The sequence below is a fragment of the Tenrec ecaudatus genome, chromosome 1, assembly GCF_050624435.1.
Source record: "Tenrec ecaudatus isolate mTenEca1 chromosome 1, mTenEca1.hap1, whole genome shotgun sequence".
Classification (NCBI taxonomy): Eukaryota; Metazoa; Chordata; class Mammalia; order Afrosoricida; family Tenrecidae; genus Tenrec; species Tenrec ecaudatus.
The window spans coordinates 205,716,835-205,730,734 of record NC_134530.1 but is presented as its reverse complement, the minus strand read 5'-3'; the positions used below and the strand labels follow the sequence as shown (position 1 = coordinate 205,730,734).

Sequence of the window (13,900 nt, the reverse complement as noted above, 5' to 3'; positions counted from 1 at the left end):
TTTATTGAAATTCAAAGCACCCTTTCGTATCCCATTGCCAACACCATACCTTTCTTTTCACATCACTATGGTCATCTCACCGTCCTGCTGATGTACTGTTAATACTTTCTCTTCATCCACTGAATGAAACCCATTTATCCCCAGCAGGTAAGACGTTGAACTATCTGTAATTCCTCTACTGATGATACCATGGCCAAACCCTGTCCTCTCACAAGCTGTGTGGAGTATTTTTAATAGTAATCTATCTTTCCACTTCAGTCATTGACTTGTGCCATCCATTTTACTGAGCAGATTTCCATCTTCATACTCACTCATGTCCCAATATCTGCATAATCAAATTCATTTCCCTTCATATCTGAGCATATAATGTACTTTCCAACAGTACTTTAATTACCTAGTGCTGTTGTGAATGACTTTTTAATTACCTATCAATGAGGGGATGACTTTAAATATCAGAAATTTCTCAGACTGCAAAAGGCTAGAAGCTCAAAATCATCGAGTGGATCCAAAAAGAGGTCCTTACAGGTCATTTCTATATCCACATGTGGCTATACACTTTGCTATCTGTCTTCTCTCTGTGTGTCTATTTGTTCTTATTATATATGCATTTGTATTTGTATATATATATATGTATATATATATATATATATATTTCAGAAGTGATTAGTAAAATCCATCCGACATAGGTGTGACCACATTATTATAACAAAAGAAAGTCTTATTTTAAAATAGAAAACCATCCATTGGTAAAGAGTCCAGAATTCAATGCATATTTTGAAGGAAAACAAATTAATCCATGAGCTAGAAAAAAATCCCTCTGTTTATACATGAGACATATGGATTTTATCAGCAATTACAAGAAAACTAATCAAACTGTAACTATACATTTTTATTATTTTATTAAAGAACACAAATTTGTGTTGAATTATTTTTCTGTTTACATGGATTATTTGATGAATACCTGTATCAAGAACTTCTTAAATATTTGTGAAGAGCTATCAATAAATCCTAGTTATTTTTAATTCAATAAGTTTCTTTAAAAAACAACATTACCATTGAAAATGCAGAAGAGGGAATTATTGGTATATGAAATTATAATTTTAAAATACTCATTTTTTCAGATTCTATAATATTCCTAAAAACATTCTGTTAGATAATATTATTATAATGAGCATTATGTATCACTTAGATACAAGTTTGTATATATATAAAAAAGTCTTGCGAGCCTATTTGTGGTGATAATAGTCATTGGTTACAATGTTAATGTGTGGACATCACTTTTGCTCATCTCAAAGGAAGAGGAGAATATATATAATTAATCCTCATGTCAAACCACCCTGAGTTTTAAAAATCCACTTACAAAGCAGACTGTGTATTGACGTTCTAACCTGTAATCGTGAGAGCTGATGGTATGGAGGTCACTCCCCCCACTGCTGCCTTCCAAGAAGGCGGTTTGAAGCCATCATCCCTGGGAGGAAGATGAATCTTCCCAGTCTACTCTACTCCCTTCACCATGCAGATCTCAGAGACCCACACAGGGCATGTCTACTCTGTTCTCTGAGGTCACTAAATTCGCCATACAATTGAATAAATTTGATGGCAGTGACCTTAGTTTTTGGGTTAATTATTTACAAAAGATTTTAGCTGTTGGTGGAGAAGCCCACCCTTCTAACCCACTCCCGGTGTTGTGTGAGAAAGAATGACAATTTGCTTCTGTAAAAATTACAGCCTTGGGAACCCTGAGGGCAGTTCTACTCTGTCCTATAAGCGTGACTGGAAGGGAGAATTGACTTGATAGTCCTTGACAGCAGCAGCAATTACGCACACATGATACAATCTGCAGACATATGTAATGACTTAAACAGTATAATTGTCCTTACCTTCCCACCCCGAAGAAGGTGGATTGATTGACTAGCTGTAACAATGATGGAAAAATATCCATGGTGAAAAACTCTTCCTCAAATCAATTGTGACTCATACACACCCCATAGGACAGACTTTCCCTTGCACGTGTTCAAAGCTCTAAATTGTTATGGGAGCCCAAAGCCTCATTTGCTCTCCCACAGTGTAGCTGGTAGTTTCAAACTCTTGACCTTGTGGTTACTAGTCTAATAAGGTGATCACTGTGCTTCCAGGGCTCCTGGGGAAAGGAAGGAGGGCATTAGCAAAGGGGGATATTGCAAATAGGTTATTGTATGATTTGGATTTATTATGACTGATTTGTTGGAAGATTCTAAGAAGCGGGAACTTGGATCTCAATTAGGTTCTCTTAAGAATCAACAATTAAGCGTATAAGTAGATATGTTAACTTTAATTTATAAATCAAGATAAAAGGTGTGAGTATAAAACTGTGGTTGATAAATAATCAGTATCCATTATATTCATTTAGACAAAGAGAAGTTTCATCATTTGGGGGTTTTTTTTGGTTAATATTTTTTGTCAGTGTTTCAGACATGATTACTGAAAATCCTGTTTTAGTTTGGTCCATCACCCTTACAGAGTAGCTTTGTCTGGTGTTGATGTTCTGTGAAATTGGTTATGTTTAACAGAATACCAAGACCTAGCTAACAGTGCCAAGCTCACTCCCAGCTTTGTTCACAATTCATTGATCTAATTCACATCGCAATGAACTGTTCTGAAAAATGAAATGTACAGATACAGAGCGCTTACAGGGGCCCCTGGAATGCTGTGACAGTTGGTCCATGTTTATTGCTATGGAAAGGTCAGCAGTTTAAACTGACCAACCACTCAGCAAGTATAAAACCTCAAGAAAGATGTGCAGGTTTGGAAAACTTAACAAGGGGAGTGGTGGGGTGGTGGGGTTTCTACTTTGTCCTACAGGATCACCATGAGTTGAAATTGACTTCACAGTAGTGGATTTGGTTTGATTTTTAAAGGTACATATGGATTAATAGAAAGTCTTTTTAAATTTCTTTCTATAACTATTTTTATTTGAGCATACTTCATATATCATACAATTTAATCATTCAATTATATTAAGAAGACTTGGGCAATCAGCACCACATTCAATTTCAGAACACTTGATTCTTATGCTCATTGTTCTTGGCTCCTAATTTCCTCCCCCTCCCTCCCTCCCCCCGCCGCCAGGCCCCAGGACAATAATCAATCCAGTTACTCTTTATATAGATCTACCTGTCCTGAGCTTCATAAATTAATAATCATATGTAATACAAACAGGAATCAAATGACACCAATCGAACAAACAACTAATGACTAGACAAAACACAGAAAAAACTAATTCCAAAAGAAGGCATATTAAACACAAAAGCAATGGGTCAAAAAGGAAATCCAGTAATATATGGTAACCTGACTCCATCTGCCATAGTCCATTTTACAATGCTTTCTGTCCGAAAACAAGGTTACTCACATCCCTCCACTATGTTCAGAGAGAATTACTGGAGGCTCATTCACATGGGGACCTTGAAAATGGGTTTTTCAGCTTCCACTGGCTTCTAAAGCTCTTTTGCACACATGGTAATATGTATTTCTCTTGAAGTATGAATTTCTCCATAAAGCATATTTTTAAAATTACATATAAATCTAAAGAAGCATTAAAAGTTTTAAATTTGGATATATACTTATTAATCCTACAAATTCTGAATTTATACTGTCTTGACTCAAAACCCACCTACACTATTGAATGATGCTCTACAATATTGTACACTAACTGAATATATTGCTAAATATCTTATTGATACTTTATTAAAATGATTTCATGGGATAAATTTAGATATGTTTAGCAAAATAAAATACATTATTAAAATAATCTCACCTACTTCAATTTTGGCTTTTATAGTATTACAAAATTATAAGTACACACGTGCTTTATTGTGGTTTATATATTATTTATATTGCATAGTGCATATTGTTTTTGAGAGGGCAAATAACTTAATTTGACTATGTTTTAGTTTCATGATCTATAAATAAAGCTAATTATAAATACTGTACAGGTTTATTATGGTTTTCATTGACAGAATAAATGTAGTTATAATTTATTGTGATTATTAATTTTAAAGTGTATATGATGGCTATTTAAAAACAAAAGATCAAAATACATCTTATTGTTGCAAGTACATAGATATTATTATGATATAAACTACTTGTAAGCCCTTAGAAAACACTAGAGATATTTTTAATTTTGAGAACTGTGCATGTGTAAAGTTCTTCTATAGAGGTGTATTAGATAGGAAATCTGGAAAAAAAATTGAATTATTTTTAGTCCAAGTGCTAGAATTTTTACCATGGAAAATTAAGAAACTACGCATCATAACTAAGGTCATAAAACAAGTGAGTGTCAGAACTGTATCAGGATAGAAATTTTCTTCTTTTCTGGTTTCCATTTTTAAAAAATATAAGGGATTGTTTTGTTTCATATATAGTGTTTTTACTTCATTAAAATATAACTTGTTAGTTATATGAATGATTATTTAAATTAATAGTACTTGGAAAACCAAAATTATCTTTGATCTTTCTTTTAATTGCTATTTTTTCTTATTAGTGAGTGGTTCTAAGTTTGGGAGGGATTTGAAGATACTATTGTGTCCAAGTCTGTAATTTGGAGAAATGAGTGATCTTCCACTGATGGGACAAATTACTGGTCATTTTCCAATTTGTTATGTTTTCACATATATCTCATGAGTAACTGAATAATAAGAATGAGCTTTATTTGGGTGAACTCAGCGCCATCTGGACTTCTGACTTTACTTACAATTGACCTAGTTCTTTCGATACTCATTCTCAACCCAGAAAAAGGTCACTTGCTAGAATACTTAGATATACATACATATATTTTCAGAATGAAGTAAATGGAATAAATGACTGGGGCTGCAATTCCTATTTGCTTCCAGCAACCAAGGGTATGTCATCTCCCTAACAAGAGTGGACCGCCTAACAAGAGTGGACCTGTCCTCCGATTCCAGTGCTGCATTTGTCACATAGCCAAGCTTCTCAAGCAGAGTGCTTTCTCAGCTAATGACTGGATTGTAGTGAAAGGGAACAATGGGATGTATGCCTTTCCTGATGGAAAATCATCAACTCTCCCATTTTGTTTGCTTGAGCAAATGACTCTTGGTCTATGACCAGGTTTAGCACGAGCAAAAGTAAGCATTCCATAATTCCTATCTTCCCCATTCTATCCATTGTCTGTGAAGATACACAATGACCACATCTTTGCACAGTCAACAGATAACAAGGACAGACTCTTTTGGAAATCAACATCTATTTGAGAAGAGCAATGATCGCCCCTCTTCCATATCCTCTTCTGAATCTCGCTTGTTTCTGGCACCTCGCTGCCAATCTACTCTTGCCACCATTTTATGATTCTCTAGAGCAACCATTAATTGCATCTGATATTAGTGATGTGTGTAGACATTCCCCTCTTTTTATTGGGCCGCCTTCCTTTGGGATTGGAGTGAACTCCAACTTGAAAGCACCACCTGGCTTCCTTCAAGAACACACAGCAGCAAGGAAACTCCCAATCCTGGCATTTCCAGAGACGTTTCCTTTTTATGAGAGCACGCAGTCTCTCATTCCTCCTATGAAATGATAGTGGGTTTCAATCTCTGACCTTATCTTTAGCAGCTCAACAATATAACCCACTGGAACGCTAGGCCTCCTTTCCAGAACTCCTTTGGAAAGAAGAAAGGAAGGGAACTGTAGACGCCGAAGTACAGCAGAAAGGATCCTTTTGGCGATGCGTTCTGTTATTAGTTGGAGTGCCTTGCTTGGACGGGTGTCAGAAGGACGGTGGCATTAATGTGCACTGCCACCCACGCCAGCTGGGGCTCGGATTCCAAGCCTGGCAGACTGGCCTACAGTCCGGGATCCAGTTGCAGCCCTCCGGTCAAGGCACTGTGTGCAGGCCCTTCAGCCTGGGCCTTCTTGCAGCCCCTGGGTGGAATTATGGTGACAGCTGAGCTGCAGCTGTCATAGCTTCCACAATTAACATGAGAGTGGCCCTTTGGACACTCTGGAGTGTGTCCTCCTGGAGAGAACTAGCATAGACGTTTGGGAACCCTGGGGTAGGGTTATGCATTAGGCTGCAATCCACATGGTCAGCAGTTCAAACCAGTAGCAGCACAGTGGGATAAAGACTGGGTTTTCTTTCTACTCCTGCAAACAGTTACAGTCTCAGAAACCTGATGCTTTGAATCAGCATTGACGTGATGGCAATGACATCATAGAGGTGCAAAGGCATATGCCTATAGATTATTGATAAAAATTTATTTTGAAAAAATGAGTGTACATTTTGAAGAAAAATAATCATTTCCAATGGCGGGAAATGAAGTATAGAATATTACAGATCTCTTTGCAATATTTTTACAATTTTGTGAGAACTACCATTATCTTAAAATAAAAAATTATAATAGTTTATTTTAATATATTAAAACTGATTAAATATTGTGTTAGAATACAAAATAATTTACTAAATAAGTTTTTCTGTGGTGCCTAAAATTGTTTTATAAATAAAAGGCAACCAAGTCATCGATTTGTTCTTTCCCTAAATGTTTGCCTAGAATACTCATATCAAACAAGTCCTGTAAGAATGTCCTGATAAACTTCCCATCTTGAATCTGGCTAGGCGAGCAACTCCTTTTGCGAAAGTTGATGGTCTCTAAATACTACTTCATGGTTTATCATTTCCAATCAATGCTGAAGTAAAAGAAACCATGAACATTTCAATTATGATAAACATATTTGGTCTACTAAATGTCATCATTATATTAATTGTTCATTTTTGAATAAAAACATTACCTTTCAAGTCTTGGGAAGAAATCTCATGAAAGTATATATTACGTAGTTTCTGTACCCTGCTGAAATGGGAACTAAGTTTATGCAAATAAATTTCCTTTCCCATCCTTGTGGCTGACACAGGTATGAGAAATAAAGGTCTTTGTTAAAAAAGAGGAGTAATCTCCATCGCCAGCACACACTTATACACAAAGTACCTAAAACAATGGTGCCTCCAACACCCCACGCTACACTTACTGGTACTGAGACAAGTGCAATACAATCAGCAGCACTCAAATCTACGTTTGGGAGACTAGGGGTAGTAGGTTACTAACTAGAGACTCATTGATTTTCACTTTAAAACAATGGCTAAGTCCTGACATTCCTCTTTCACTTGAGCAATTAAATAGGATAATTAAAAAATGAATCCCTCATGGAGCTTGAAAGTCTGTGACTTATAGGCAGGGTGTATGTTCACTAGACAGAAACCGCATTCCTCATTTTACTCTGTGTTTATTTTAATGTAGCTGTTGACTTGATAGCTTCACACATTTGATTACACAGAGACTCAGAATGGGTCATGTAATCTCTGAGTTTTAATACAGACAAAGCAAAATTTACTATTCAGTTAAGTAAAATTCCTCATATTATTCTAATAGATCTTCCTAGAATTTATCTTTTCCAAGAATTCTAAACCCAGTATTATTAAACTAGACTTATAGGTTAGGAGGACTTACTCGGTGAGGTTAAGTACTGGCCAGAATTTATAAAGTTATTAAGTGATGAGGAGAGGAAGGAGAGGTTTGACTCTACCCCAAATCCCTTCTCCCACTTGAAATAAACAAACAAACAAAAAAACAATGATCACTTTCCTAAACTATTTAAGTGCATGCATGATTTGTAAGAAGTTTTCACTTTCCAACAGAAATAAAGAATTTCTATTATTATTATAAAGATAAAGGTGTTCATATGGTAATTGCATCTTTCAGAGAAAATCCTAGTAGAACTTTATTTTAGTTCACTTATGCTTATGCTTTTGACTCATCTACATTGATCAAGGAGTTATAATATGTAGAACTATAATACTATAACCAAGGAAAAAAGTATAATGCATTATTTAATAATTGCTAACCATGTTAAATTAAGTTTCACATGTACATAGAGAAGCTTGTGTGGCTCTTGTTCTTCAACAGAGAAAGTCTTTAACTGATAGCAGGGGTACTTTTCTTCTTAAAAGTTCTCTTATATCTGCTTTAACTGGTTTACTATAAAGATAGCTAAGTACGACATATAAAAAAAAGATAGCTAAGCAAGTTATATATTTATACCAGAGACCTGGTGGGTTAGTTATAAGTGTTGGCTGCTAACCAGGAGACTGATTGCGTAAACCCATGAGCTGCTCTGCAGAAGAAGAGGCTGTCTGCCTCAGAAACCCTGCAGAGTCACCATGAGTCACGATTGACTCTGACAGTGGGCTTTGTGCTTTGATTCTTTTATTATCATCTATAGCTCTGAGAGGGTATATAATACAGTTTCACGCATATTAAGTGAGAATAATGGCACTGATTTTAATCAGTGAATTCTGTGGTATTCTTTCCTTATTGATTGTACAAAACTAATTATTAAACTTCAGAGAGTACCAGTAACAAATTTAAATTATTCTCAGTAACTGCATGGCCCCAACCATTAAACATATTTTTAGAATTAGAAACATATCACCAGACCCGAAGCAGATTATTATTTAAAATTCTCTATAACCTAGAGCTATCTTGTTCTTTCAGTGATACAATCAAGAGGCTCTAGTAAGTTTAGTCCCTAGTGCTTTACTGGGATCGTCAGGCATTGTCTCCTCTAGTCTCCCCTGAGCTTGACAATTCACTCAAATTACTGTCAGCATTATTTGGTGTTCCTCAGAAATCCTGCCTGTAAATATTTTGCTTTGTGTTTTCCTTTCATTGTTTTATTTGTATAGTTTTATTCAGCCAAACTTCATCGAATAATATTTTCCATGATTAAACATTTTTCACTACTGTTCAGAACATCAGTGAAAACAACAAGAGCAAATAAAGAATATGGGGGTGTTAAAGGGCAGAGAGGCAAAAGGGAAAGGATCCTCTGTCCTTTGGTTCTTTGCCAATTGCTTAGCCTGCAGCTGCTTTAAAAACCCGGGCTTCGTAACTGCAGTCATCCAAGCCATTAGGAATGTTCCCTTTTACGTGCCAAATGGAAAACAGCATCATTTGTGAGACATGGAAGCTATGCAGAAACAGTGATAAAAGAGCCAATTTTACATTTAACATAGAGGAATTAAGGGAAACTACTATTGATTATTAGTGGAATTTCTTAAGATTAGTATAATTTTACAGATGTAATTTGAAGATTATTACTAATAGTGATTGGCAAGTCAGGCTATGGCTTTCATGTTGCATTTTGTTCACAGTGCATTAGAACTTGGCTAATATATTTCATTTTAATTTTCTGTTGGATAGGATTAAAATTATATACCAATAAATGTAATAATATGGAAATGATGTAATAATAGTTGTTAGAGACATTGGCAAGCAAATTATTTAGTGTAAATGAGTAGCTGGACATAAGTCATCTTTTCACAAAAGTGTCGTCTGATTTTGTAATTTTATTATTTTTCATAAAGCGTTCTCTGTGTCTTGAATCCGAAACTTCAAGTTTCAACAGTAGCAGATTCGATATTTTGAGGGAATCAAATACATGTGCAATTTTAAAGAATTTTAGCAGTTAATGTATTTCAAATGCATTGAGTGAATTTATTTATTCTTTATAGATACGGAGTGATCATAAGAGAGGACAGTGGTAAAGAGACAATGATATGGCCACTGTTTAGATGGAATTTGATAATGCCCTTTTTGTTTTTCATCCTTTTAATGATGTAGGTAGCGGTAAAATGGCATTAGGTAATGTACAAAATTAAACGTTAGATGGATACATATATAGTATAAAATGCTTGGAAGTCAGATATTTTTAGCAGACAAACACAACTAATCAACTAATAGAGGCTCTTAGGGCCAACAAACACATTTTCAAAGTAATGTCCTGGCTGAAATGTTCATAGCTCATTTGTGTGCTTCACCGAAAAAGTGGCTGCACTGAAGGGGCTGAGTTACATTCAGTTCTGATGAGGGTACCCATTTCATCTTAAGTCTCCCAAAGGGTATGATAGGCGGATGCTTATGTTGTCCTAAAGGCTGCCAGTAGAATGCAGCATTTAGTTTGACACATTAATGTTCTTATTTAATAAAAATATAAAGAATCTGGATGAAACCCTGAGATGCCGTTAGTGAACTGTTCTCATTATGACAATCAGACCCAACGGCCTTCGTTGAGCACAGCGCTCCATGGCTTTCTTCTCTCTCATTGCAATGGATACACAGTCCAGGCACAACTGAGGTAACCCAGGAAGAAATCATATGTTTGGAAACTGATTATGGAAGTGATGATAAAATTCTGCTTCATGTGATTGAACGATGCAATAACATGACATTTGTGTTAGCACCCATGTAAAATAAATATCAAGAACAACAAAAATCATAGATGCAGGAATGGGTTTGGTGCTCACAATAGATCCTACCTCCAACTTGAGAAGCATAAGTTCTTACAGCATGGTCCTCCTGGATCCTCAGTCTCATGAAAAGAACACAGATTCAGGGTGGGGGGTGCATTGGTGGCGATGGGGGTAAGAGGAGGTGATGTCAAGGAGTCTGTGTGGATATGCAATTATTGAAAATTGATTGTGGTCTCAAATGGACATGTTTGAACTATGGAATGATATATGAATGATATGGTATATATATATATATATATATATATATATATATATATATATATATATATATAAATTCTCAATTAATAATAATCAAAAAGGAAAACAAAGGAACAAAGGGGGGAGATACTCTTAAAATGCCCATTTCCTTATTGGCTTACCAAGGTAACAAAAATTGAAATACTAAATCATCATGCATTAGACTTTATTGCTAGCAAATAAACAACAAACTGAATAACAACCCATAATCTAGGTAGTGTAACAGGGAATTGTATTTCTATTTCATACATTTTTTTTTCATCTTGTAAGCCATAGGGGTGGAATGAGAGAAATCTGTTATCAATCATGAATGTTCATGAACATTACATACCAATCAACCAGTCTGACCAAAGAGGCTCAAGCATGCTGATCAAGAGAGATACATGATCACACTGATCTTAAAGAGATATTTATTATTTACATCCATCCCAAATATATGCAAACTCACAAAATTAATTTCCTTAAAGTATTCTTATCACCACGAGTCAGGGTGATTTTAGTACTTCCTTGATAGGTTTTTGCCAAAAATGTATAAAGATTATAACAGAAGTCATACATGATTAAGTTATAAATCAAGAGTCTTGAGTAAAATATTTCTTAGATATCAATACAGTATTTATTATTATTTTTTCAGTATTTATTTTTACAACATAAACTACTGGACTTGGATATACACAAAATAAAGTGTAATGCTTTCATGAATTATTTATATATATTTATAATATAGAAAATATGTTTAGCTACAAGTATTGAATTTAAGCAAATATTTTTCTATCATTACTAATGCCACTGGGTTCATTTGTCAATTTAGTTAGCTACTCTTTCATTTTAGCTTGGTGATGTCCCCAGGGTTTGCGTGTTCCTTTTTGTTACTTCATTAAAGAAAAGAGCAATCAATAAGGTGCAATAATAGTATATTCTGCCTAACTGAAATGTTAGAAGGTGAATAAACTCAAAACTCATTGTTATCAAATCCATTTGGACTCATAGTGACTCTAGGAAATAAACTTTATTTTTAGTATTATGAAGATTAAACAAAAAACAAACAGAACTGATTAGTAGTTCACAGAAAGTACCTGGAAAATTGTTTATGGTCTGAGGAAGTTCTAACAAAGTGTATGAATCTAAGGCAGTAGTTCTCAAACTGTGGGTCGCAACACCTTTGGAGTCAAACGACCCTTTCACAGGGTCGCCTAAGACCATCGGAAACCACATAAATATTTCACAATTCATAATTACATTTTGTTTTGTGATTAATCACTATGCTTTAATTATGTTCAATTTGTAACAGTGAAAATACAGCCTGCATATCAACTATTTACATTATGATTCATAATAGTAGCAAAATTACAGCTATAAAATAGCAATGAAAATGATTTTATGCTTGGGGTCACCACAACATGAACTGTTTAAAGGGTCGCGATATCAGGAAGGTTGAGAACCACTGATCTAAGCAAAGAGAAAATACATAGAAACTGAGTTAGAACAGGAGAATTAATGCCAAATAATCATAATGAACTGCTGAAGGATTGTTAGAGAACTTGCACTTTTTTATACTTATAGTTTTTCACATATAAATTTTAAAGTCCTTTAATTGCAATATAAATATTCACATTTTGTCAACCCCAATATAAACTTTGAAAACTTGAGGTCAGAAATTCTCTTATAATTATCTTTATTGATGACATCTAGTAAGATCTTTAGTAATAGAAGATTATTATCAAGTAGTATATAAGAATTTTCAAGGGAAAGTTGGTTCTGCAACTTTATAAATTGATAAATGTTATAAATTGATGACAAATATGACATAATAAATTTGTTGTATCTTTCATGCAATATGTGTTCCTTGCAACAATTAAGTGCAAAATAAGGAATGTTGTAAATGCGTAAGGCCAAAAGAGGTCCCACTTTTCTAATCGTCTATTTCCAAATTGTAAAAATAAAATAAAGAAATCTAGAGTTGCGCTCCTCTAATTCGTACTTTCTCTTAGTCATAAAACAAAGCAGGGATTTAGTTTATACTGCACATGAAATCCCGCCATTGGGGTATTCTATCACCATTGGACCAATTTTCTTGATTATTTAAAATCTGATTTACTTAGCAACTCCCAACATTTTGTATAACTACAACAGTTTTCTGTTTTCTTCAACAACACATATTGTTGTTGTTATTTTATGTGTTCTCAAGTGAGTTTCAATGTAGCAGTTACCCATGCCCACGCCAGGTGTAGTCACTGTTTCAATCCATCTTTTGCAGAGTCTTCCTCTTTTTCACTGTCCTTCCGCTTTACCACGCATGACATTCTTCTCCAGGGACTGGTGTCTCCTGATGATGTGTCTGACTTATGTGAACCAAAGCCTTCCCTCTTCCAAGCAGTATTCTGCTTATACTTCTTCCAAGACTGATTTGTTTATTCTTCGGGAAATTGATGGTATTTTCAAAATTATTTGCCACCAATTATTCAAATGTATTAATCCTTCTTTTGTCTTCCGTATTCAATGGCTAACTTAACATATGCATAAGAGGTGATTGAAAATACAAAGTTTTGGTCAGGCACACCTTAATTTTGACCATCACAAATCTGTGTAGCAGATTTGCCTAACGTAATGCATTGATTTCTTGACTGCTGCTTCCATGAACATTGATTCTGGATCCAAGCAAGATGCAAACCCTGACAATTTCAATCTTTTGTCCATGTACACGATGTCATCTATTTGTCTTGTAGCGAGGATTTTGAGTTTTCTTCCCTCCTGAAGGAAGCAGTCATTGATCTTCATCAGCAAGTGCTTCAAGTCTTTTTTTTTTCCCTATGGGCAAACAATGTTGTGTCATCTGCATACCACTGGTTGTTAATGAGTCTTCCTCCAATCTGGATACCACGTTTTCTTCACATATTCTAGTTTCTCATATTATCTACTCAGCATGCAGATTGGATAAGAATAATCAAAGGATACTGCCTTGGCACACACTCTTCCTGATGTTAAACCCTGCAATATTAGCTTGCTCCATTCCATAACTGTCTCTTGGTGCGTGTACAGCTTACACAAGACTGCAATAGAGTATTTCCATTCTTCTCAAAGTCCTCCATAGTTTGTTATGATCCACACAGTCAGATGTATTTGCATAGTTAATAAGACACAAGTAAACGTCTTTCTGGTAGTCTCTGTGTGAGTCATTATCCATCTGATGCTAGCAATGATATCTTTGCCAATGATGTCCCATGTCCTGGTGTGAATCCTGCTTAAATTTTCTGATAACTCCTTGTCAATATACTTCTGCAACCATGGTTAAATTATCTTTAGTAAAAGTTTACC

At 35.0% G+C, this 13,900-nt stretch overlaps 1 protein-coding gene across 2 annotated transcripts in view; it reads left to right on the top strand.

Annotated features, from left to right (window-relative positions):
* The window catches only part of BRINP3 (BMP/retinoic acid inducible neural specific 3), a 493,055-nt gene that overhangs the window by 201,462 nt on the left and 277,693 nt on the right, over nt 1–13,900 (top strand). The window lies entirely within an intron of this gene.